The sequence below is a fragment of the Sparus aurata genome, chromosome 4 (genome assembly GCF_900880675.1).
Source record: "Sparus aurata chromosome 4, fSpaAur1.1, whole genome shotgun sequence".
NCBI lineage: Eukaryota > Metazoa > Chordata > Actinopteri > Spariformes > Sparidae > Sparus > Sparus aurata.
Window position 1 is genome coordinate 40,210,822 of NC_044190.1, and position 27,063 is coordinate 40,237,884.

The window sequence follows — 27,063 nt, forward strand, 5'->3', positions numbered from 1 at the left end:
TGCTGCGGCCCAACAGAACCTGAACACACATGTGCTGCTGTGGCCCAACAGAACCTGGAGACGCGTGTGCTGCTGCGGCCCAACAGAACCTGGAGACATGTGTGCTGCTGTGGCCCAACAGAACCTGGAGACGTGTGTGCTGCTGCGGCCCAACAGAACCTGGAGACGTGTGTGCTGCTGCTGCCCAACAGAACCTGGAGACGTGTGTGCTGCTGCGGCCCAACAGAACCTGGAGACACGTGTGCTGCTGCAGCCCAACAGAACCTGGAGACACATGTGCTGCTGCAGCCCAACAGAACCTGGAGACGCGTGTGCTGCTGCGGCCCAACAGAACCTGGAGACACGTGTGCTGCTGCGGCCCAACAGAACCTGGAGACGCGTGTGCTGCTGCGGCCCAACAGAACCTGGAGACACGTGTGCTGCTGCGGCCCAACAGAACCTGGAGACGCGTGTGCTGCTGCGGCCCAACAGAACCTGGAGACGCGTGTGCTGCTGCGGCCCAACAGAACCTGGAGACACGTGTGCTGCTGCGGCCCAACAGAACCTGGAGACGCGTGTGCTGCTGCGGCCCAACAGAACCTGGAGACGCGTGTGCTGCTGCGGCCCAACAGAACCTGGAGAAGTGTGTGCTGCTGAGGCCCAACAGAACCTGGAGACACATGTGCTGCTGTGGCCCAACAGAACCTGGAGACGTGTGTGCTGCTGAGGCCCAACAGAACCTGAAGATGTGTGTGCTGCTGCGGCCCAACAGAACCTGGAGACACATGTGCTGAGGCCCAACAGAACCTGAAGACGCGTGTGCTGCTGCGGCCCAACAGAACCTGAAGACGCGTGTGCTGCTGCGGCCCAACAGAACCTGGAGACACATGTGCTGCTGCGGCCCAACAGAACCTGAACACACATGTGCTGCTGTGGCCCAACAGAACCTGGAGACGCGTGTGCTGCTGCGGCCCAACAGAACCTGGAGACATGTGTGCTGCTGTGGCCCAACAGAACCTGGAGACGTGTGTGCTGCTGCGGCCCAACAGAACCTGGAGACGTGTGTGCTGCTGCTGCCCAACAGAACCTGGAGACGTGTGTGCTGCTGCGGCCCAACAGAACCTGGAGACACGTGTGCTGCTGCAGCCCAACAGAACCTGGAGACACATGTGCTGCTGCAGCCCAACAGAACCTGGAGACGCGTGTGCTGCTGCGGCCCAACAGAACCTGGAGACACGTGTGCTGCTGCGGCCCAACAGAACCTGGAGACGCGTGTGCTGCTGCGGCCCAACAGAACCTGGAGACGCGTGTGCTGCTGCGGCCCAACAGAAAACTGGAGACACGTGTGCTGCTGCGGCCCAACAGAACCTGGAGACGCGTGTGCTGCTGCGGCCCAACAGAACCTGGAGACGCGTGTGCTGCTGCGGCCCAACAGAACCTGGAGACGCGTGTGCTGCTGCGGCCCAACAGAACCTGGAGACGCGTGTGCTGCTGCGGCCCAACAGAACCTGAAGACGCGTGTGCTGCTGAGGCCCAACAGAACCTGGAGACACATGTGCTGCTGTGGCCCAACAGAACCTGGAGACGTGTGTGCTGCTGAGGCCCAACAGAACCTGAAGATGTGTGTGCTGCTGCGGCCCAACAGAACCTGGAGACACATGTGCTGAGGCCCAACAGAACCTGAAGACGCGTGTGCTGCTGCGGCCCAACAGAACCTGAAGACGCGTGTGCTGCTGCGGCCCAACAGAACCTGGAGACACATGTGCTGCTGCGGCCCAACAGAACCTGAACACACATGTGCTGCTGTGGCCCAACAGAACCTGGAGACGCGTGTGCTGCTGCGGCCCAACAGAACCTGGAGACATGTGTGCTGCTGTGGCCCAACAGAACCTGGAGACGTGTGTGCTGCTGTGGCCCAACAGAACCTGGAGACACATGTGCTGCTGTGGCCCAACAGAACCTGAACACACATGTGCTGCTGTGGCCCAACAGAACCTGGAGACGCGTGTGCTGCTGCGGCCCAACAGAACCTGGAGACACGTGTGCTGCTGCTGCCCAACAGAACCTGGAGACGCGTGTGCTGCTGCGGCCCAACAGAACCTGGAGACGTGTGTGCTGCTGCGGCCCAACAGAACCTGGAGACGTGTGTGCTGCTGCGGCCCAACAGAACCTGGAGACACATGTGCTGCGGCCAAACAGAACCTGGAGACGCGTGTGCTGCTGCGGCCCAACAGAACCTGGAGACACATGTGCTGCGGCCAAACAGAACCTGGAGACACGTGTGCTGCTGCGGCCCAACAGAACCTGGAGACACATGTGCTGCTGCGGCCCAACAGAACCTGGAGACGTGTGTGCTGCTGTGGCCCAACAGAACCTGGAGACACATGTGCTGCTGTGGCCCAACAGAACCTGAACACACATGTGCTGCTGTGGCCCAACAGAACCTGGAGACGCGTGTGCTGCTGCGGCCCAACAGAACCTGGAGACACGTGTGCTGCTGCTGCCCAACAGAACCTGGAGACGCGTGTGCTGCTGCGGCCCAACAGAACCTGGAGACGTGTGTGCTGCTGCGGCCCAACAGAACCTGGAGACGTGTGTGCTGCTGCGGCCCAACAGAACCTGGAGACACATGTGCTGCGGCCAAACAGAACCTGGAGACGCGTGTGCTGCTGCGGCCCAACAGAACCTGGAGACACATGTGCTGCGGCCAAACAGAACCTGGAGACACGTGTGCTGCTGCGGCCCAACAGAACCTGGAGACGCGTGTGCTGCTGCGGCCCAACAGAACCTGGAGACGTGTGTGCTGCTGCGGCCCAACAGAACCTGGAGACGCGTGTGCTGCTGCGGCCCAACAGAACCTGGAGACGCGTGTGCTGCTGCGGCCCAACAGAACCTGGAGACGTGTGTGCTGCTGCGGCCCAACAGAACTCAGAGGTTTTAACTTCATTACTGACACACGACAGACTGAAACCAATCACACACTTGTTTTCTGCGCTATTCAACCACGTGAGAACGACTTTGATCAACGAGCTCGACGACTTTCTGTTCTAACGAGCTGCTGAATAAGAAAATGATGCAGGAATGAACAACACTGTGAGAAGGAACTGTCCAATCACATCTGTGCTGTGTAGATTAGTAGTTACTGACTTTTTACTGCAAATCGGTACAAAATGAAACAAAGCTGCAGCCGTTCAGCAGGTTACTCTGACCCGTGTGACGCTGTGAGCCGCGCCCGGCTGCGTGGTTCTGACGCTGGTGTGGTCGGTGTGCAGCTTCTGTTCAGCCTGAAATGTCTCAACAACTGCTGGATGGACTGTTGTGAAGTTTAGTTTGAGACTTTCATGGTTTCCAGAGGACGGATCTGATCGTCTGACGTCTCCTGTGGTGCCACCAGCTGGCAGGAAGTTTCTCCTACACTCAAAGCTACGAAGCTACTTACATCCCGTCGGCCTCGGCTGTGCTTTGTGTGCTAGTTATTAAATGCAAACTAGCATAATGTCATTAGCATTTAGCTGAAAGGACTGCTGTGTCTGAACACAGCTTCACTGGGCTGTCAGCACGGCTGCACAGTCTGTTCAGGAGGATACGAACACAGAACCAGGGGCTTTGTTGGTCCACCTTTAAGCCAAATCGGCTTCTGTTTGAGAGCGTTGTTGTGTTACACATCACGACTCTAAACTCACACTGCAGCAGCACTAAGTGATGTTTGGTTCAGTGTAAAACAATAACAGCTAAGCCGGCGTAAAGACGAGTCTTTAGTCACGATGGTATTTCTGGATTTGTGTGTGAGAGAGGCTTCAGTCATCTGTTGTAAATCCTCAAAGGATTTCTGTGCTCTGTGCCTCAGTCTCATTTTACTGTTACACTCTAAATCTAATCAAACATTGAGGATGCACTCAGCACCGGGGTGTTCTGTCATCCTGCTCTCCTCCATAATTCATCAGTGGAGCTGAGCAGAAGGCAGCAACATAAGGAAACACATGAGGGACATAGAAGCGGCCTCCCTGTAGGGTTGGACCTGAGCTGGACGGCGTGGCGGAGAGAGGAGGCATTAACAAGGAGCAGGCGACGTGGTGAGCGGACCCTCCGGGCTCTGATGGATGGAGGGGGCAAACATTTGCTCACAACGAGCCCGAGCCTGGAGGACGCTGGAGGAAGAACTCTTCTGGGACGGATGAACAGCTCGGACAGACATCCAACTTAATCCTGCCATCAGCAGGAACGGCTTCTCTACAAACACTGTTTTATCTGCATTACGTCCTCTCTCTCACCGAGCTGCTCCACACACACAAACTCTCTCTGCTCATGTATATTTCACTCAGCTGTCTGCTGTCGTTACGTGTTTCACTTACAAGAAGAGCTCAGCTGCTGAAGCTGTGTTCAGTCTGAACATGATGAAGTGTCTGATATAAACATTCTAGCTGCATTCTGTAAAAAAATCAAGATGGAAACTGTTAATGTCACTGAAGCTGCTCCATATCTTCCCGGGCCTGTTTCAGAATGTTTCAGAACCTCGAGGCGGCAGAAAACAGCTCAGCCTCCCTGAAGTAAAAATGATGCTTATATTTTTGTCACCTTGACAAGAAGTTTATGAAGGAAATTATCCAATAACGAAAAGATTTAGTTTTTGTTTTTATCCTGATGTCACATTGTCATTTCATTCAACTCCCTCTGCACATTTTTCTATTTTGATTTCAAACCCGTTTGATTTATTTTTGTTCTGTTTGATCCAAACATCTTCAGAGGTTTCCCTCAGAACCGCACGGTGTGATGAACGCTCACAGCTGCTCTCAGACCTCAGAGATCAACTGAACAACGTTCACATGTTAGAGCGAGACGACGACCTGAAGAGGGCGGAGCGACGAGGAGGCTGATGCTGCTTCATCAGACTGTAAAACAAGGATTCTCTGTCTGTCTGGATGTTGTTCACGTAGCTCCAGAACATCAGATCTACTTCAGACTGGGTGAACAGTAACAACGACCCCGTGGAGCAGCGAGGTCGTGGCTTCAGCGCTCCGGTTTCATGACTTTGCAGACTGAAGCGGTGCTAACGCGTGATGTCATGGTGAAGCAGACGTAAACAAAATGGAGATTAGTTTCTGCAGCGAGAAACAAACGAAAGCAGGAGGTCAAACGAGTCCGGACGATCGCAGAGACACCGTCAGTGTTTTATTCTTCAGAGAGAGCTGAAGGTGACACTTTAATTTTCTTTCGACAGGAGTATGCTAGCTAACGTTAGCCTCAATGGCTAGAGTGTTTACTGTTGTTGGCTGTCGTCAGCTGCTCCAGACTGTCTCTCTCATTGGCTGTTGAGATCTGGATGGGAGAGCATCATCCGTATTTTAAATATGAGACATGTTAGTTCTGATCAGCCCTGATGAGTCTGTAAGCAGTTCAGGAGTCAGGTTAGTTTTTGGATTGACACACGGTACATTCTCGGAGCTTCACGTGTAAATGGACACTGATTGATTTATATGAACTGTTTCTCTTACTGCCATCTTCAAGCCAGTTTATGGAGTCTGAGGGACAGCCTGCTCTAAAAACACTTAACCTGATCTGTGCTCATCTGCTGAGGGTCCCGTAAACTTCACAGCTTCGTTTTTCTAGTCTGAAAAACACTTTGAACTGTAACACACACACAAAACTAATTAATTATGCCCCATCAGTTGCAGGTGGACTCCAATCAGGTTCTACAGATCTCTCAATAATCGCAGCAAACAGGAACTCAGTTTAGAAACAGTCTGAACGATATAAAAGTGTGTCTCCACTTTGTGATTACAGGTTGTTGGCTGCAGAAATGTTCATTAAATCCATTTAAATAAAATATGTAATGCGATAAAGGACACAATACAAAACCCTGCCGACTCTTCAGTGTTGGAGAGAGAGGAAACACAGCAATACAGCAGAAGTGAAGAAGAAGAAGGAGAACTACAGACGAGAACAATGTTCCAGATTTAATTTCATGTTTCATGTTTCATGTTTTATGAAAAAGGAGAAGCATTCATTACTTTTTGTGATAAATGTACTCAATGTAAACATCCAGAGGGCTTAGCGAGACTGATCTCTGCCAAATGAAAGTGAAGTAAGAACCTTTTCAGGACTGAAGCTGTCAGGTGTCAGTCCTGCAGGCTGCAGCAGGTTCAACCTGAGCTGTCAGAGACGACACGTGCTGCTTCAACTGCGTCTGAAAACAGTTTTAAAGCCTGGAAAGATATAAAACACAGCAGGCTGACACCGAAGATGCAGAGAATCTGTCTCCCTCAGTCTCAGCAGAGATTACAGCTCCCGCATCTTATAATTGTTCAGAGCGAGTGGCCCCTCGTACCAATTATAGCGCATTAGCCGTCACCGCCAAAGTCATTTCATCGGCGCTCATCAGGGAGCTCAAAACAAAAGGAAAAAAGAAGCCACCCTTCCTCTCGCCGCCTTCAGTCGCCCGCAGCATCACATGAACCGAGGACTTAAGATGGTGCAGATAAAACCAGATTTAAGGATTAGACGGAGAGATGTGAGTGAACTCCTGGTGACTTGTTCTAAAAGGACAAGAGGAAGTAAGTAACGCTGCTGCTGATGGCTGAAAGAGAAACAGCTTTGTGTCACTGCGGACACAGAGTTCTGGTTCCACTGGGGATTGAACCCAGGACCTTCTGCGTGTAAAGCAGACGTGATGACCACTACACTATAGAACCCATAAGTCGTCCCACAGTTTTCCTGCTACTTCACAATAAAAGCTGTTAAATTACTGAGTAATTATTTTATTGTGAAGAAGTTAGAGGAAATGAAATGAGTTTGTCACTGAATTAGTGGATCCACTTTGTTAGCGGTACTGTTCGAGACAAGCATCATTGTTTGAAGACTCACCTTCAAACAGGTAGACCCACAAATCCCTGCCGCACCAGAACCATGACCCTTCTGATGGCAAGAGGACAAAGTTCTGGTTCCACTGGGGATTGAAGCCAGGACCTTCTGCGTGTAAAGCAGACGTGATGACCACTACACTATAGAACCTTATTTCAGCATCTTCATCCGATCTGTAAATGCTCTGACTCAGATGGCTGAGCAGGAGGTGTTAGACATCAATGTGGGAACAACTGTGGTGCTGTTTGTTCCCTGAATCGGGTCGTGAGTTCCTGCAGGGAGATCCGGTCTGTTGTTGAGGAGCAGCTTCAGGTATCTGACTGTGAAACACAACACTTTCATTTTGTACTAAGAGCTAAAACTTGATGTTGTTGTTAAGAACCAGAATTAAATCTAAATTAAAAAAATGTAATCTCTGAAATGTGTTTTTTATTTACTTATATGAATGTTTGCTTTGCACAAAGACTGGAAACAAGAAGACACAGCGACATTTAAAGTGTAAATATATACAGCAACAGTATAATACACACACACACACACACACACACACACACACACACACACACACACACACACACACACACACACTCAGGGCTCCTGGTAGTTGTTTCCTGTCTAACCGCAGTAACGTTCTCTGCCGACATGAAACAGCAGCAGCTTATCACCAGCAGCCAAACACAACTGACACACTGCGGCAGCTGAAGCAGCTCCAGCACCGTGTTCCTCAGGTGTTTGAGCCGGGGAAGTACCGGCACCACCAGCAGCAGGACCAGCACCAGCACCACCACCAGCAGCACCACCAGCACCACCAGCACCACCAGCAGCACCAGCAGCACCAGCAGCACCAGCAGCAGGACCAGCACCAGCACCACCACCAGCAGCACCACCAGCACCGGCACCACCAGCACCAGCACCACCAGCACCAGCACCACCAGCAGCACCACCAGCACCAGCACCACCAGCACCAGCACCACCAGCAGCACCACCAGCACCAGCACCACCAGCACCAGCACCACCAGCACCAGCAGCACCAGCACCAGCAGCACCAGCACCACCAGCAGCACCACCAGCAGCACCACCAGCACCGGCACCACCAGCACCAGCACCACCAGCACCAGCAGCACCAGCACCACCAGCACCAGCACCACCAGCACCAGCACCACCAGCAGCACCACCAGCACCAGCACCACCAGCACCAGCAGCACCAGCACCACCAGCACCAGCACCACCAGCAGCACCACCAGCACCAGCACCACCAGCACCAGCAGCACCAGCACCACCAGCACCAGCACCACCAGCACCAGCACCACCAGCAGCACCACCAGCACCAGCACCACCAGCACCAGCACCACCAGCACCAGCACCACCAGCAGCACCACCAGCACCAGCACCACCAGCACCGGCACCACCAGCAGCACCACCAGCACCAGCACCAGCAGCACCACCAGCACCAGCACCACCAGCACCAGCACCACCAGCAGCAGGACCAGCACCAGCACCACGAGCACCACCAGCACCACCAGCACCACCAGCAGCAGGACCAGCACCACCAGCACCACCAGCACCACCAGCAGCAGGACCAGCACCGGCACCACCAGCACCAGCAGCACCAGCAGCACCACCCAACAAACTAAGTGTGTGTGTGTGTTCATGGTGATGAAGAAACAACAGTGTGGCTCATTATATTTTTGTTTCACGGAGCTCTGTGACACACAGAGAAGATACAGATCAGCCTGTGATACACACACACACACAGATCACACACACAACTATTACACACACACATACACAATCACACACACACATCACACACACACATCACACACACTGCTTGTTACTTGTTACTTGATTTCTGCACGCCATATTTATTGACGAGATAAAAAACATAAATATCACACACACACACAGATCACACACACACACACACACACACACACACACAGATTACACACACACACACACACACAGATTACACACACACACACACACCCACACACACAGATTACACACACACACACACACACACACACACAGATTACACACACACACACACACACACAGATCACACACACACACACACACACACACACAGATCACACCATCTCCTCCTGTGCTTATTAAATGTATTAAATAGGTAGTTTGAGCCTCTTGGTGATCCAGTTGGACCCATACTGAGAGAGAAACATGCTGCTCAGCCTTCTGTGCACCCTCCCCAACACACACACACACACACACACACACACACACACACATACTTCCACACACACCACCCCCTTCCCGCCCTCGGGGCCCCATATGGACCTGATGGATGCGTCTTTTAGAAGCAGCTTGCACAGACATGAGTATATAGAGCTGCACATGTCTCACAGTACAGAGTTCCTCTGATCCCACAGAGCTCATCCAGCTCAGAGGCTGGTCGAAATATATCAATAATACTCTGTAACAGTACTTATACTTATAGATTTTTGATAATGAGAGTAAACAATAAAAACATCTATTTTCTTGTGTGACTCTGGTGGCAGTGTTGTAACGATACCTGTTGGTTTGTCAGCAGGACGAATCCAAAACTACTGAACAGACCTTCTAAAAGAGGGTTTTTCTACATGTTCAGTGATTTCTATTTTAAGACTTTAACTACGTGTTTCTGTGATGAAGTTGTCATCATGTCAGAGGTTCCATAGTGTAGCGGTCATCACGTCTGCTTTACACGCAGAAGGTCCTGGGTTCAATCCCCAGTGGAACCAGAACTCTCTCTTAGTGCTGTCCAAGTTGAGGGTTGAACAAAAAACATGTAAGTGAACCAACAACACTGATGTGTGCACACACTCAGAAATGCAGGTTTGGTTGAAGACCTAACTGGCTTTCACTAATTACTAAGGTTGCCACGATTTCTATTTTAATTAGACCGAAATTAATTCACAATCTCAAACTTCAAATAAAAAAATGGGATCGTCGATGCTGCCACACCCCCACGTCACGTGAGCAGAAAAAAAACACCAGTGTTGACGTGCTGCGAGTCAACCTCCTCTAGCTATTAGCTAAGCTAGCAGCTATTAGCTAAGCTAGCAGCTATTAGCTACAGCCAGTCAAACGACAGCATGGTGTCACACCGTTCCTGTCCGGCTCCTGGACCGTGGTCGGGAAGCACAGGGGAGATGATTTCCTCCAGGGTCGCAGTTTGTGTTTACCTGCGGGGTGAACACCTTCACGTGTTGAGCCGGTCGGGAAATGATACCAGGGAGCTTTGCTGTATCTGGAGGAGCCGTCGCCTTTATTCACAGCCAGACTGCAGACTGTATTGTACACTTTATTGCCGTCGCTACTACTGCTACTGCTTTCACTTCTCCTTCCTCTCTCATTCATTCAGGCACGCACGCTCCCTCACTCTCGCTCGCCCACTCACACCTTACGCACCTGACGCACACACACCTCACGCACCTGACGCACACACACCTCACACACCGCCCTGTTCCTGAAAGGGGCTACGCCACTCTTACAACCATGGCAACTGCAGACGCAGGAGACCCATCGACAGAACTTGAACCTGCTCCTTTTTCACTGAAGTCTCAGGTGTGGAAGTATTTTGGATTTCCAGAGAGTTTTGTTGATAACAGTCGCGTTGTCGACAAAAAAGCCACAGTTTGCAAGCTCTGCAGAAACTAGATGGCAGGTTGTTTTGTTTCCAATTGACTTAAGATATAAGTTATTGTTTCATTATGTTGTTAATAAATGTTTTAAATTTGACAATATAGTGTGGTACAATGCGAACAAAGGTCAGATATTATATTGCATAAAAGTCTAGTCTAAAAATGGCATAGCAACCTGTGCTTTAAAAAAATACATGTAAAAATCGAGAATCGAACCGTGACCTTAGAATCGAAAATGTAATCGAATCAAGGATTTGGAGAATCGTGACACTCCTACTAATCACCCACTATTCATTTCAATACGGCCGTGATGTTGAAGTCGTTTCCGTATCTGACAGAAAATAACTTTTTATGTGTGAAACGATGATTTACTTTATTGGAATGTTACTTCAATCAGTAAGTTAGAACTCAGATTCAGACACATGATAGAAATGTATGTCTGTGATGGCAAAGTTTACCAAGGGACAGCAAACAGGTTCCATAGTGTAGCGGTCATCACGTCTGCTTTACACGCAGAAGGTCCTGGGTTCAATCCCCAGTGGAACCAGAATTCTCTCTTAGTGCTGTCCAAGTTGAGGATTGAACAAAAAACGTATAACTGAACCAACAACACTGATGTCTGCACACACGCAGCACTCAGAAAGACAGGTTTGGTTGAAAACCTAACTGGCTTTCACTAATTTCCCACAATTCATTTCAATACAGTCATGATATTGATGTTGTTTCTGTATCTGAGAGAAGAAAGAACTTGTGTGAAATGATGACTTTACTTGATTATAGTGTTACTTCAATCAGTAAGTTAGAACTCAGATTCAGACACATGATAGAAATGTGTAGAACATCTGTGATGGCAAAGTTTACCTCTCAACTACATTCAGGTCTAAATTTATTCAATAATTAGATTACAGATTCACCGCAAACAGGTTCCATAGTGTAGTGGTCATCACGTCTGCTTTACACGCAGAAGGTCCTGGGTTCAATCCCCAGTGGAACCAGGTTTCACTTATGACCATGTGGCTGGTGATCCTTCCAGTCTGCTGATGATTTCACAGACTGATGTCAGAAGCTGAAGAGCAACTCTTGGTTCAGTGTCCTGCTCAGGGATACTTGACATGCAACCATAGAATCAAACCAGTGACCTCATTAACACAATACGTGCAAACCAATGATCTGAATAATTCTTCCAGCACTGATGAACACACACCTGCTCTGTGACAGTGCAAACGAGATTCTTGTCCAAACTAGAGATTGAAATGGAGAGATAGCAGAGCAGCTTCGAGACGCAGTCGTCACGTTTCATTCTGCAAAACATCTTTTGCTCAGTCAGCTTTTTCTGAGAGAGGTGCAGAGTCCTGGAGCTCTCTTCCTGATCACGTGATTTATTGCAAAATTCACCACTTTCACATGAGCTCCTGATTCATTCAGCCACAAACCTGCAATCATGTCTGCTAACTCTATTACTACTCACAGGTTTTAGCTGTGAGCTCCAGTTTGTCCCGCTGTAGTTTTCATCGTCTTTCATGGCCGTTCTGAGATACTCGCTCAGATGACGGCTAAACCGTAAATAAATGTGAAAGCCTGTCACATGATCGTGCTGCAGCAGTCAGATGTGCTCTGCAGGATGTGCACGACACGTATATCTGGTCATTTTTAGGTGTCTGTACGGTAAATCCCCCAGACCAGAGGAGCGTCTGTGGCGTCTCAGAGCTGCGTTCAGCCGCCGCTGTCTCAGGAAGTTCATACAAAAACAAAGCTGCTTTTCTCACGTCCTGATAACGACATGCTGGAGGTTCAACAGTAGGTGTTCATACAATACTGACAAGATCTGTGTGTGTGTGTGTGTGTGTGTGTGTTTGCAAAGGCCTCGGGGGTAAACACAGCTCTGTGACAGCACAGTGTGTGTGTGTGTGTGTGTGTGTGTGTGTGTTATCTCTGCACTAACTGCTGTTCTGTTCTGCAGACAGACGCGATGCTGAAGGACTGAAGATACTCCAACTGTGAACGTGTCTGCGTGTGATTCAATCTCGCTTTGTTTCCCTGCAACTTTCCTCCAAATGTGCAACAAACACGTCAACCTGTCACAGCCTGAGAGGGTTTGTGTTCCTCACACAGCGTGTGCACAGCCGTGGTTTGTGTTTTTATTGTAGTAACGGTGAAGCAATCCCACCTCCTGAGGAACAGCTTTCTGGCGGTTTGTTCCAGCCTAGCAGCTAAAAGCAGCCTCAGCAGGTCGGTGTCTTATTTTAGGTAAAGTGAGTCGTTAAAGACTGTGTGGATGTCAAAATGTGATTCTGAGGTGTACTGGGAGCACAATTACTGGAGTCTCTGTGGTGAGCGTGGAGTCACAGTAAAGTATGACAGACTGATTAACCGGCTGTGAGCAGCAGCTACAGACATCATGACATCATCCAGTGGATAAGAACTGGACCTGTAGTCAGACGGCTCACTGAGCTGTTGACGGTGTCGCAGCTCTCATTAATCCTCACTGTCAACGACTTATTCAGCTGAATCTTCACCTGCCTGCTGAAAGTCACGTCCTCATCAGAGGCCCACTGTTCCTGAAGTCTTATCGCTCACATCAAGATATTATCTGACATCACAAGAACAAAGTTAGTGTGTCACATGCTGGATGTTTGAAACCCAAAGATCAGAATCTCACAGAACAAAAGACTCATCTTCAGTCACCTGACCTCAACCCGGGCCTTGAAATCTGCCCAGTTACCAGAACAAAACGTGGGCAGTTAATGTTCCTGCAAACCACGGACACGTCGGATAACGTTCACTTCCACACCACTGCACGACACAACGTTTTCAGATTTGTAAGTGACCTCATGTTAGTGTCGGTTCTCTAGCACACTGCTAGCTAGCTACCGCTAACATAAGCACACTGTACTGTTCACTATCTCACTCAATGAGGAAGTCTGCTTGCATTACACACGAGCACGCTAACGAGGTAACTGATGTGAAGTGCAACTATTTTAGTTTGTCAGTCTTTCTTATTCTGCCTCAGGTGTATTTACAGTACAGGGGAAACCTCGAACAGCTTCCCTGTTCAGTTTGACACGCAGCACGGATTAACTGAGGCAGATATGAGAATATGAGGTCCATATCTGTTATTTCTATCATTAATGCTCCGGTTGGTTGTTGTGTTTTGTCTGACAGCATAAAGAGACGAGCAGGCAGACGGCAGGTGAGGACGTGGACGCAGAGTGAAGTCAACATGTTCAGCTGTTACTGTGGCAGAAAAATAAGATTTTTGCGTTACATGTTTTCCATAAATACACTCAGTGGACTTCAGATCCTCTCCTGCAACATTGTGATGCTATTTCAAGTAGATTCTTTGTGTTTCCTCGTCTGTTTGTGCCAGTGAACAATTGTTCTGTGTGTGTGTGTGTGTGTGTGTGTGTGTGTGTTACATCAGAGAGTCATTATGTAACACTGACATCTGCTGGGAGCAGAGTGGGTGTGTGTTGGTGATGAGCTTCAGCTCCTCTGCTGCTGCCGTGTGTTTATTTGTCTGTTTGTCTGTTTGTTTGTTTGTTTACTTTGGTTAATAACAGTGTTTACAGTTCAGCCACCATGTGTGTTTACAGATTATAAGATGAATAAACTGGAATCAGATGATTTCTGTGCTCGGAGCTGCTGCTGTTTGAGTCGCAGCTCCACAGGACAGAACTTGAGATTATTCATTCATATAGTGGAAACATGGAAACCAGCAGAAACGGCGTCGGGCTGCCAGTCGGACCGGATCACCGGACTTCATCTTCCTGAGAGAGTGCGAAGTTTAGCTCCAACATTATCCATCACACAAAGGTTCATCCATCCTATCTGCTCCAACCGATGGAGCATGTTTCATTGTTCAAACTCTTCAGGCTTCAAACATCAACATCCATCTGTGTCAAGAACACTGGAAATGAATTTAACACGTATTGAATGGAGCCTCTCTGGCATCCATCTTGTCAATTTTCAGGGGGGCCGTCAGGCTGAGTTTAAGAGCTCTAAACTGGTAGACGATAAGTTAATCCTTTTATCCGTATCCTTGCCGTGGGGCGACCAAAATAAACGCTGAAATGGGAGTTGGGAGGAATCTGGTGAGAGAAGAAAGTCTGAAAGCTGCGACTGTGAGAGGAAGCAGGAGGGAGTGCAGCGCAGAGAGGGAACAAATAAAGATGTGAACCGTGCTTCTACTTGACTGGGAGGTGGGAAAGTGAAGAAATGTGACTAATAGATTTACTACAGGCAGCTTCTCCCTGACGTCCTCGTGTCTCGTACCTGCACAGTGTTGTGTGGATTAAAGATGGCAGCAGCAGCAGCAGCAGTGAGGCTGAGGGTTACACTGACACCAGGAAGACCTCAGTCTAAAAATGAACACTAAATAAAAGCTCACTGCAGGGAATGAGTTGTTACAGCTTCTGTCACTAAAAGGAAATACTCCCAAAAATGGATTCGGGGTTGATTCCAACAATGTTCAAACCAGAGAAATCCACAAGTTTAATCAAGATAAGCGTGCGTTTCATCTGGTCGCCTGTCGCTGTAACTTCCGGAGAGAGTCAGAGAGAGGAGGGAAGTCTGTGAATGAGACGAAACATAACGAGAAGAAAACTTTAAAACACCTCGTCTGAGTCACAGAGACAGAGTCTCATCAGCAGTGAGGATGTTTAGTGGTGTGTTTAACACCAGCGACTTCCACCACAGGAGCATTTATTTATTTAACCTGACTGGATGTACAGTGAACACACGGTCCAAACATAAAGCTGTGAGTGTGTGTGTGTGTGAGCAGGTGTGACAGCCGTTCATTCATCCTGTCGGTACAGTCGACTCTCACCTGAGCCGCAGCAGAGAGGCTGAATAAATCACTGCAGCGTCTCCGGACCTTCAGGAGCTAAAAACAGGCCGGCACCGGCCCGCTCGTCCCCAAGGAGCATCGAGAAACATCTGAAATATCTCTGCTGCCCTGCAAAGACTCGGCCCGGTGCAGGACTCAGAACACGATCTCTATACAGCAAAATGTGCTATCTGTTGTTGTTGGTTCTTAAGATTAAACTTCCAACATTTTCATTAGGTATTTCAATCTGTACTTTATACGAGTGACAGAGGAAATACGACACATCCTGCAAGTGACAAATATCAAAGCTCCCAAAATCCACCTCACCTGTCAGCGCCGTTAATGTTCTATAACATAATATAATATAATGTAATGTAATATAATATAATAGAATGACTCATTGATGTTCCCATCCTTGTGTCAAACTGATGATGTTTATAACTCATGAGGTGTTTCCCTGTTTTAATTAAGCTGCATGCTGGGAGTCACTCAGATTGATGCTGTTGCCCTAAAAACAGTATTGTTAGCTGAGGACCAATCGGTGTGACGGTGTGTGTCATTAATATCTCCCCCGGCTCGGCCCCCTCGGACCCCGAGCGCCGCCGACACATCTTTATCTTCCTCGACCGTGCCGAAGCTCGCCGCTCGTAGCTCACCAGGCCAGGTGAGAATCCATCATGGCTATTATTACCTGAGGCTCCGCACTGCATCCATCACACACACACACACACACACACACACACACACACACACACATTACCAACAGTATGGATTTCTGTTTCTGGTCATTTTGAAAACAAAGCGAATCAGAAACGAGAATTACCACATTTCGTTCCACCAACACTGGTTCAGAATCAGAAACTAATTATCTTTAAAGAAATAACATGTCATGAGAAACAGTGAGGAGGTTCTGGAGCTGTGATCTCTGGTGTTTCCTCCACCTCCTGCACCTCCTGCACCTCCTCCACCTCCTGCACCTCCTCCGCTTCCTCCACCCTCACATCACACCCTCTCATTCTAGAATCTGGAGTTTCCGCGGCTCGCTGCCCGACTGTCACAATCACTCATTGTTGAAGCAGAAACAAATTGCTTTAATAAGACTTTTCCAAAGATAACATGCTCTGTGTGTTTCAGTGTGAGCGTGAGATCATTGTTTCCAGACTGGAAACAGTTTAAACTGCTCAGTCTGTCGGTGACACTGAGCTCACAGCGACGTGTTGACCTGCAGGAGTTACACATGTAGCTCGGTGAGGTAACGCTGCTTTCAACACATTTTACTGGCTGGTCCAGATGGTTCTGCCTCGCTGAGACCGCTGACGACCGGAGTGCTTGTTGTCTTGTGTCCTTTTCAGGCTGTTCAGGACTGTAGCAGTCCTGCTAACTGATCTCTGTTTTCAGAGAGTTTTCAGAGAGTCTCTCCGGACCGATCGGAGGAGATTCAGACCAGCTGTGTGCAGACTGACTCCTGATTAATGATGCAGAGCAGGTTGGGTGGTTCCCCTCACAGCCAATCAGAGTGTGACGAGAACCTCTCATGAAGGCTGAAGACAGGTGAGACTGACACACCTGAGGCGCTCTGATTCCTTGTTGACAGAAACTCTGCTGTCTTTTGTTCGTTCAGACTGAGGAACATTTTGTCCCACTTTAACTTGGTCAAGATGCTTCTGAGTTTACTTTGTTGTTCATTTTCACTAAACCATTTTAACCCAAATCCTTTTATAAACTGTCATTTTAGTTCATTTGGGGAAATTAAGAAGAGACAACGTTTCGGTTGGCCTCAATGTTTAATTCAGATTTATCTTTTAAATTCTCATTAAATTTCTTTTTTTTATATCGAAGCCTTTGTGTCTTGTGTGAAACACTCTGAACTGCCTTGTTAAAAGGTAAAATAAACTCAAACCAGATGACAAAGTGGTGTGCATGTTATCGGGTCTGTAGCTGCTGTTGTTCTGTTGGCAGCAGTGAAACAATGAAGGATTAAATCATTTGTTTCTGGTCTGTACTGAACCACAGATGTGAAGCTGCCCACATCTGTGCAGTTTGTCCTGGCGGTGTTTGCTGAGCACTTAACAAACTGCTCTGAGGGTTCATGTTACATCAACGTTTCATCAGCCACATATCACAGACCGGCACTACAAAGCTCCGTCAGGAGCCTGAATGCAGCACTGGGTTTGTCTGCCTCTGCAGCAGCAAACTGTCAGAGACGAATCAAAGGCCGACACGTTTCTGTTCAACACCAGCCAAAATAAAATGCAAAACAAAAATATCTAAAATGTATAAACACCAGTCAGACAAATCAAACGGAGCTGAATCCCACCAGAGTAATCAGAATCCGTCCAGAAATAAACTGCAGAAAGATGTCGGGCCAAAGAATCACAAATCTGCTGCGAGACAGCGCGAGAGAGGCCGTTATCGTTCAACTGTTGCTCAAAGTTTAAAACAAATCTTTAATTTCTGCTAAATAAAACATGAAGCAGTGGCATCTCAGTGCTGTTTCCAGCTTCTTGTTTTCATATTGTATTCTCCTAGTTCATGTCTTAATTATTACTTCTTGCACCTTAAACATAAGAACAGCTAAATTACGATGCTGTTTGTCAACTTCAGCTCAGCTCAGTGTGCTGACAAACATCTAGTGGTGTGACTGTATCTGGTTGATTTTAGAACAAGGGGGTAGAGACACAGATCCACTGATCCACTGGTCTACATGTGTGCAGACACCTGAGGAGTGAAGCTGCTGCCGTAGCACCAGACTGCACAGCAGCTTCACTCCTCAGACACAGTTGAGGAGTGAAGCTGCTGCCGTAGCACCAGACTGCACAGCAGCTTCACTCCTCAGACTGAGACACCTAAATTCATCCTCCACGGTTCACCATGACAAGTTTATTCTTCTTCTTCTGTCTTTGTTTTATTCTTCGTGTATCTCAGTGTCGCCTCAGTGTGGTGGAGGAGGAAGAGGTGATGGAGTGTCTCCTCTTCCATCTGCTCGCAGCAGACTGAGGGGGTGAAAGGTGACGCCCGGCAGACCTCACTGTCACGAGGTGAGAAGAATGATGACGAATCAAACGCACACTATCACGCCACGTGTAGACTAACATGCGTGGGTGTGTGTGTGTGTTTCTACTCACACTTGGAGCTCCGTGTGGTGACAAGGAGAGTCTGTCTTTATCAAGTCTTTATATTTCAGACTGCTGCAGGTACAGCAGCTTCGCTTCTACACTTTTTAAGGCGTTGGCAGACGTGGATCCACAGATCCAACAGAAATCACTCGGTCAGGAAAATGTTGATGTGAGAACGAGTTCCTCCGGTTAATATCTGGATAAATGGTGATATAACTGCAGGTTGTTACGCAACATGTGCTTCAAATTCAGAGTGAAATACGAGACGAATGTGTTCAAACACCACCTGTGTGTGTGTGTGTGTGTGTGTGTGTGTGTGTGTGTGTGTGTGTGTGTGTGTGTGGAACAACGGTGTATGAAGAGAGTTTCCTAAAGAAAGAGGAAGCCTCCATCAGTCTGCACTCGTGAAAGAAGAAGCACCTGCAGCTCAGAGAGGACACAAGAAGAAATAGTGATCAGGACCAGAGGCTGAAATGATTGATGCATTCATGGGCCGTCGGAAACCAGAGCGACTGAAACTGAGGCGACTCAGAAACACAAAGTCGAAAAAAAAACAAGCTGTCAGCGGTCAAATCCTGCGTGTAATATTTCTCCTGAGGCAGAACTCACACACACACACACACACACACACACACACACACGCACACACACACACACATACACACACACACACACACACACACACACACAGTCCAGCGTTATCTCTCAGCCACATGTGTGTGTGGGAGGCTGGCGTTTCCAAACCCATTTAAAATCCAATATCAGGCGCTGGAGCTTATCATTCACACCACAGCCTGACGAGTTTCTATACGTTTGTTTATTAATGGAAACTGTAATTAGACAAAGTTGTTTGGTCACATGTCAGAAAAACTTAAAGCGTGTCATCTCACTGTAGATACGGAGGAGGAGGAGGAGGATGAGGAGGAGGTGGTATATATGGATGTTTACATTTTTTTAATATTCTATAAGATAGAAGTTGTGTCCTTCCTGGTTAATATTCCCTCCATAACCTCCTCCCAGTCACCTCCTCTCCGTCACCTCTCCCTCGTGAACAAATTAAAGTCAGATTGGCCGCTCGCCTCCTGCTCGGAGGAGTAAATTAACTTTGGGAAATTGAATGTTTGAAATATTTCTGTTCCATCAGCTGATGATTCATGGACAGTGTGAAGGTGGAGGTGGGAGGGAGCTGGAGGTGTGTTCGCTTTATCCTTCCTCAGGAATCTTCCTCACTTCCCTGAATAAGAAGCATCCTCCTTCCCTCCCTTCATAGAGGAAGCATCCTACTGCATTTCCTCTGATTAGGAAACTTTCTTCACCCTTCCACTGAAATCAGGAAATCGTCTTCCCCTCCTGCTCCTCTCATCATCATCTTCTTCTTCTTCTTCTTCTTCTTCTTCTTCTTCTTCTTCTTCTTCTTCTTCTTCTTCTTCTTCTTCTTCTTCTTCTGTATTGTGTCCAAACTAGGATACTCCACTGTTCCTTGCTCTCTATTTAAAAGCTTCCTGACGTTGATCCTTCCTTTACTTGCTCCCTTATTGGAGAAAAACTTTCCTTCCCGCCTCCTAATAATCTTTTCTCCTTTGTTCCATATTAGTACACTCCTTTAATCCTTGTCTCATGAATTATTAACATCATCACTTCTTTCATTTAGAAAATTCCTCCTTGGGATACTCATTCATTGTATATTGTATATATTTCAGATTGTATACTTTACTATTTTATTATTTATTTGTATTTTTGTTGTCTACTTTGATATTTTATTTTATTTTCTTTTGATGTCTACTTTAATATTTTCTTTTTATTTACATCTTCATCTTCTTGTGTCCATTCATGCTGTATTTCTATTTCTACTTTGCATGGAGCATTGGAACAAAAAACAATTTCCCCCCGGGGATTAATAAAGTATTCTGAATCTGAATCTGAATTGAGCTTGAGTTGATTTCAATCTTTCCTGGTTTTTACTCACAGACTTCCTTCCTCCCTAAACAGGAAGCTTCCTTCTACACTTCTCTTTCATCCTTGTATCTGAATATCTTCTTCTTCTCTGGCTCTATAAAGGGAAGTTTCCTTGTATGTTTGGTAACTTTAGGAGTCTTCCTTCCTTGTTGACCTCTTGTTTTCTTTCTTTTTCAAAATAAAGTGCTTCTTATTTTCCTTGCTCCAAGTTTTCCTTCACTGTCTAAGTTCTCTCTTCCTTTGCTTCCTCATCAGACCATTTCTTTTCGCTGGGAGCTTCCTCATCCCTTACATCATTAATTAGGATTCGTCCTCTCCTCTAAATAAGCCAGTATATTATGTCGTCTGATATGTAACAAGACTCGTCTACTGTGAGTTAGAAGAGAAATCAGAAATCATCTGTGTTTGTCTGTTTTTCTTCCAATAAATTAAATGATGCCTTTAAGACTCCGTTTAGGGGACAAAACCTCATTAAGTTTATTACCCTGCTAACGCAGAAGATCATGTCTGTAAAGTTTTGTCACCTGAAGACAAAAGTTCCCTTCTGACCTTTAAATAGGCTCCGTAGGTTGTTTTCTCTTTGTGCTATCAATCATCCTGTAAGTCTGCATGTCGGGTTTTCTCCCTAAATATCTCAACTGGGAAACAGATATGAATCAATACTGTGAGAAGCTGCTGAGCTCCTGAGGGCGAAACAGAGAGATGAAGAAAAAAAAGTGAGGCTTCACTTTCTCTTCAACTTTGGTTAACTTTGCTCAAAGTTACGGAAGACAAATCCTCCATCAGAGGCGGATCCATCCCGACACGTCTCACAGAGAGAAGACACGACGACCTCCTTCAGAGAAATTATTATACAAAGACAACTGTGTGTGTGTGTGTGTGTGTGTGTGTGTGTGTGTGTGTGTCTGTGTCAGGTCAGTCTAAGAATACCAGCTCACACCGACCTGCTGGTATAAAGGATGAGAGAAAGCTCCTCATCGATCACCAGCTGCCCAGATATCGTCCCACTTTTAGAGAGGAAGATGGCCGCCGACACCGCTTCGGCGTCCTTCGTGGCGCTCTTGAAAGGTGAGCGGTGATCAAGGTGAGCGCCGCTGCACCTGAGCAAAGTCACCACCGAGGACTAGACGAACACTCGAGGACTCTTTCAGATTGAAACAGGGCCGATAAAACAGGACGTTGTGGACTTCAGACACAAAGCAAATGATTTAAAAGTCTAATCCAACGAGATTCTTCTCTTTTCCTCGTGGCCAAAAGTATGTGGACACCTGAACCTTACACCGACATGAGCTCATGGACGGCCTACAGGTCTTCAAGGTGCAGGTCCAGGGGCCTGGGAAGCCACCAGGAGACAGTGATTGGTCAAAGCCCACACCTGTCAGGATCCTGATTGGCTGAGACAAACCACAGTCAGATCAAAGTCATGTGAGCTGTTTTGGCAGGAGGCCACACTGTGTGTCGGCATGTGTGATGTTCACCACAACGTCCTCTCAGCAGGACTCTGAACACTTTGGGACAACAAGGCAAAGAGCTCCATAACTGCTCCACACATCATATATGTCCATTTCCATATTTCAGCTTGATCTGGACGACTTCCTGCAGCTCTGTGAGGAACGTGGACGTCCGTCTTGTTTTAGAAAACCCTCCAAAACCAAACACATTAACACTCCACCAGAGGAGCAGCTGTGGTGAGAGGATTCATGGTCCAACTGATCGTATCCACAGAAACACTCCATGTTATAGTCCTGTCTTCTAATGTTCTGATCCGGAGCAGTCGAACCAGTGTGTTCCTGTAAAGTTAATAAGGTTCAACAAAGAGGCTCCGTGACTTCCACCGCCCTCTGACTGCAGCCGTGAGCCTCACAACTCGTCTTTAAACCACCTCTTTAAAAATCCATCAAAACACTTTCAGAACTCTTCAGAACTCCAGAACCTTCAAATGTTTTAAAGGCTCTTTTACAACCATTAAAAACAATTTAAACTTCCCCGAAACTCTTTAAACCCTCTTAAAAAAAAACTCAAAATACCTTCAAGACATTTAAGAAGCCTTGAAGAGTTTTTACTTCTCTCCCACCAGAACTCCCCCGAACCACATCAAATCCTTCAGAACCTGCCGAAACCTTCCCGACCTTTACAAACTCTATAACCCATAAATCATCTGAAACCGACCAAACTGAGAACCATCAGACACCAATAAAACATTATATGAACTTCTCGGTCCTCTTCCTTCTTTTATCAGTTTATTTAGTCACATAACTTAAATACTGCTCAACATTTTCAATATAAAACACACGACTGAAGAATGTCGGCCTGTTTTCTTTTCTTTTCCTTCGATATCATGTCAGCTTCTGTCTGAGTGACTCAGTCCAGTTTGGGCCTTTCTATCAGGCTCTTATCAAACTTTTGCAATTCATCTGCTGGTGATCATGTACAAAGTCTCTCATCCCCTCCACGAAACCCTGGACAAGCTAAAGAGCAGCTTCAGCAACAGACTCATTTAACCTCGCTGCCTTAAAGAACGGCACAGGAAATCATTCCTACCTGGTGCCATCAGACTCTACAACGCTTCACAGCAACGCCCACACAATACACACACATAATTTAATTTTGCTCAGTATTTAATATTATTTAATATTTATCTGGAACTGCTAAGCATCTTATTGTATATTGTATATAGTGTATAGTGTTTTAAATTGCGTATTGTACTCTGATTGTATTTCGTATTTCTGATTGTATTGTACCGCTGCTACGATGACCTAATTTCCCCTCGGGGATAAATAAAGTATCTATCTATCTATCTATCTATCTATCTGTCTATCTATCTATCTATCTGTCTATCTATCTATCTATCTATCTATCTATCTATCTATCTATCTATCTATCTATCTATCTGAACTGCAGCAGCGGTCTGAGCTGCAGACTGACACCAGATCAGATCGGCTGACAGGAAACTCCCGCTTTGATCTCAGCTGAGCTTCAGTTTTGCATTTCAAAGAGCTGCTGGCTGTCGGTGTTTCTCTCTCTGCAGTCCGGCGTGCCGAGACGATGCTGAGGAGGTTTACAGTTCGTCTGTCAGCTGCGGTGGATTTACAACACGTCACCCAAATGTTGGAAACCAGGAATCTGCAGAACTTAAACCTATTCTGAGCAAAGAAAAAGAAACAGCCTGATGATCTGACTTAGTTTAACACGTGGGAGAAGATTCTGTTCTGATCCGGTTACCGACGGGAGCAGAGCTCAGAGAGGACTTTGTAACTTATCTTCACTCTGTTGATCAGCCTGACTGCAGCAGTGATCCGGAGCGGACCTCCAGGTTCTGTTCTGCTGACTGGAGCTGGAGGGGAACGTAACATTACAGAGAGGAGACAGAGAACCAGAACCAGAACCAGAACCAGAGTCTCTGCTGAGTGCTGACTTACAGCTAATGTAGATTAAAGTAATCGGGCTTCTGGAGTTAAGTGAATAAACACACACCATCAAACATCCACGTGATGATGACAGATGATACAGTGTGTGTGTGTGTGTGTGTGTGTTTGTGTGTGTGCGTGTGTGTGTGTGTGTGTGTGTGTGTGAGTGTGTGAGTGTGTGTGTGTGTGTGTGTGTGTGTGTGTTAACAGGCAGGAACACACACATTATAACAGTATGTCACCTTGAACACGCTGCTGCTTCACTTTTTTCTGGCAGATGATCAACTGAAGGACACACTGGTCTGCTTTCTGTACCACACACACACACACACACACATTATTTCATCTCAGATAGAAAAACAAACATCTTTGCATCATGTGTGGTTCCCTGGTGGATTCACACAGAGAAAAATAATCAGAGGCAGAACAGATTCTTTCATTTTTCTTTTGGCTTCAGAGTCTTCAGGGATTCACACACACACACACACACACACACACACACACACCTACACACACACACACACACACACACACACACACGGCTGTAGCTGCTGGTCGGTGTCATCACTTCATCTCAGCGCTGCATTAAAAGCCAGCTGACCTCCATTATCAAAGTCTCATCTGTGTCAGGACACCTCAAACATCTCATGGTGCCTTCAGTGACCGTTGAGTTGTGATGTATGTTCAGGTCCAGGCAAGTTTCCCTGTTGTTCTGTATTGTGCTCAGATGTTTGCTACATGTTTAGCTCTTTAGTTTGATTGGAGTCCAGCTTCCAGAATAAAATGTTTACAGCTTGGTAAGATCGGCTGCTAAGCCAGTGACCACTGTTCTGACTGTGTTTACACATTTGTCAGCATGAAACCACTGGATATTTTTAACGAGACATCGCTGTCAGGATATTATATTTTGTTTCTCCCTCCCTTAATGTACACACACCTTTCCTTTATATCGTTTACATGTTTGGATTTACATTTCTTTAGAGCTGTTTCTCTGTTTGGTTGGGCGACTACGGGCCTGATGTCGCAGAGTCTGGTTCAGGCGTTATGGGTGGAAGTTGTTGGACAGACTGAGAATGTAACTAAAGATGCTGGATGGTTAAAGGTTAGTGAATGTGATGGCTCCTAATTACAAGTAATTACAATTTGAGTGTGAGATTCTGCTGAGCTGTGGTGTGTGTGGAGAGAAAATAAGAAATTCCTGACATCAAGCAGAAACAGCAGGAGGTCAAACCAGAAGCGAGACTTTATAACACATCTCCATTCAGAGCAGCCTCTGTGCTTCTGTCAGAACTGTTAACTCACCGTTTCACTGCAGTGATCCGACAGAACAATGCCGGCGTCTTCGGCACTAATTCCACACAAGAATTTTCCCATTCTGCACTTTCTGCCGTCGCTCGACGTCACGCCGAATCTGCAGCAAACCAACGAGATAAACACTTCTGACTGATGAAGACAATTACTCTCTCCACACTCTGCGCAAGAACAAAGAGGAAGCGAGAATAGCTTTGTATGCAAATCAACCCTCGCACCCACTCCACCTCCACCGATGCCGGAATAAACGCGCTGACATCAAAGGCAGCGGCTGGCATGACTCCAGCGAACAGAGAGAGGCCGATCAGGATTCACAGCAGTTTAATGATAGCTCACTTTAATCCTGCAGGGGAACTTCACCTGAACACACACACACACACACACACACACACAACAATCAGAATAATATTTAATACAACCACATAATCTATAAAGTGCATAAAGTGAAACTGTGTGAAACAACCAGCAGCTCTGTGAGGAGATGCAGCTTTGAGCTAAATGCTAACGTTATGCTAACACGCTCATAACGACAGTCTGCTTGTTAGCATAAACACAACGTACAGCTAGGACTGATGGGAAGGAATCTCACTTCTGCAGGACGTTGCTGGGATGTTTTGCAGGACGTAGCGCTGCACGCTTCAACGCAGGTTGTTTTCCACTCGTTTGTGTGTTTCACCTCATCTCAGGTGTGTTTTGAATAAAGAACATGTTCTGGATCCAATCAGCAGGTCAGCATCGTCTTTTAGTTTCTCACAGGGTCGGAGCAGCGACGATCACCAAGAGTAAAAATCATTTCTGTTTGAAGTTTCGTGTGACGACACCAAAGTGAGACGACGAGAGCTGAATCAGACACACAACACTGTGTGTGACGCAGGACACAAGTTGCTTCTCCTGAGCGAAATATTGACATTTTAGAAAACTCTAAAATTGGTCACACTTGACTTGATGGTGCCGCCAGATATAAAGACCTATTCATCCAGCAGGCGCCGACACACCAAACCAACCTCAACTAACAGCATCGCTTTACTGTTGTGTCGCCAAGAAGCTGCACTTGAACGCACCACCACGACTCCAGCCGACCGCAAACTAGCTCGTACGTTCTGCGCCTGCCTGAGAGGAAACATAACTACAGAACTAAATGTTTTCTGTTATAAAAGGTAGAAGAGCAGCTCAACAAACCTGCTCAGGTTCCAAATGAATCAGAAACTCTCATCGATGAGGGAGGATGAAAATGATGAAATGAAAATGAAATGATTCAGATTCAACATTTTAATTAACAGGATGGATCTGATCGACTGCTGGTGATTGACGAGGACGTGCAGCAGGAAGAACAGTTCCAGCTCTTCAGTCTGACGTGTGTCTGTGAGCTCAGACAGATGACCTCATCATTTCATCATTACAGTCTGAACTGATGTGATCGACTGCAGTGACTGATGCTGCTGCAGCTTCTCCTCCAATCTGTGTTCCACCACATCTATAAACTTTAGTCCTTCAATCATTAAAGCTCTTTTCATCACGACTCCATGAGAAACACAGAACGAAGAAGATTCAATCAGGTGAAAACTGCACATAAATAATGATAGTGTTATTATGACTCATCATATCAACATGTGATGGTGAAGTACGTGACTTTTATAATGTTTAAGATTAAGAGAATGTGTTCAAACAACCAGGATCCTCTCCAAGTGTGTGTGTGGTGTGTGTGTGTGTGTGTGTGTGTGTGTGTGTGTGTGTGTGTGTGTGTGTGTGTGTGTGTGTGTGTGTGTGTATGCGAGCTGTCTCATCTGTGCAGGAGGAAACAGCGGCTGTGACAGATTCGCAGGTTTCCAGTGAAGCGGAGTCAGCCAGAGGTTTTTAAAGAGACAGCTACAGTTTGTCAGCATCTCTCTGAACACACACACAATCACACACACACACACACACACACACACACACACACACACACACACACACACACGTCTGCT

The 27,063-nt window shown here is 47.0% G+C and overlaps 1 protein-coding gene and 5 non-coding genes across 6 annotated transcripts in view; 3 read left to right on the forward strand and 3 right to left on the reverse strand.

Moving 5' to 3' along the window:
- Positions 1-27,063, reverse strand: part of LOC115580548 (nuclear receptor ROR-alpha A-like) — a 62,442-nt gene that overhangs the window by 30,994 nt on the left and 4,385 nt on the right. The window lies entirely within an intron of this gene.
- trnav-uac (transfer RNA valine (anticodon UAC)) lies at positions 6,596-6,668 on the reverse strand. The gene has a single exon. It is a non-coding gene; the product is annotated as a tRNA-Val (tRNA).
- trnav-uac (transfer RNA valine (anticodon UAC)) lies at positions 6,915-6,987 on the reverse strand. Its single transcript has one exon. It is a non-coding gene; the product is annotated as a tRNA-Val (tRNA).
- trnav-uac (transfer RNA valine (anticodon UAC)) lies at positions 9,509-9,581 on the forward strand. The gene has a single exon. It is a non-coding gene; the product is annotated as a tRNA-Val (tRNA).
- Positions 10,959-11,031, forward strand: trnav-uac (transfer RNA valine (anticodon UAC)). The gene has a single exon. It is a non-coding gene; the product is annotated as a tRNA-Val (tRNA).
- Positions 11,407-11,479, forward strand: trnav-uac (transfer RNA valine (anticodon UAC)). Its single transcript has one exon. It is a non-coding gene; the product is annotated as a tRNA-Val (tRNA).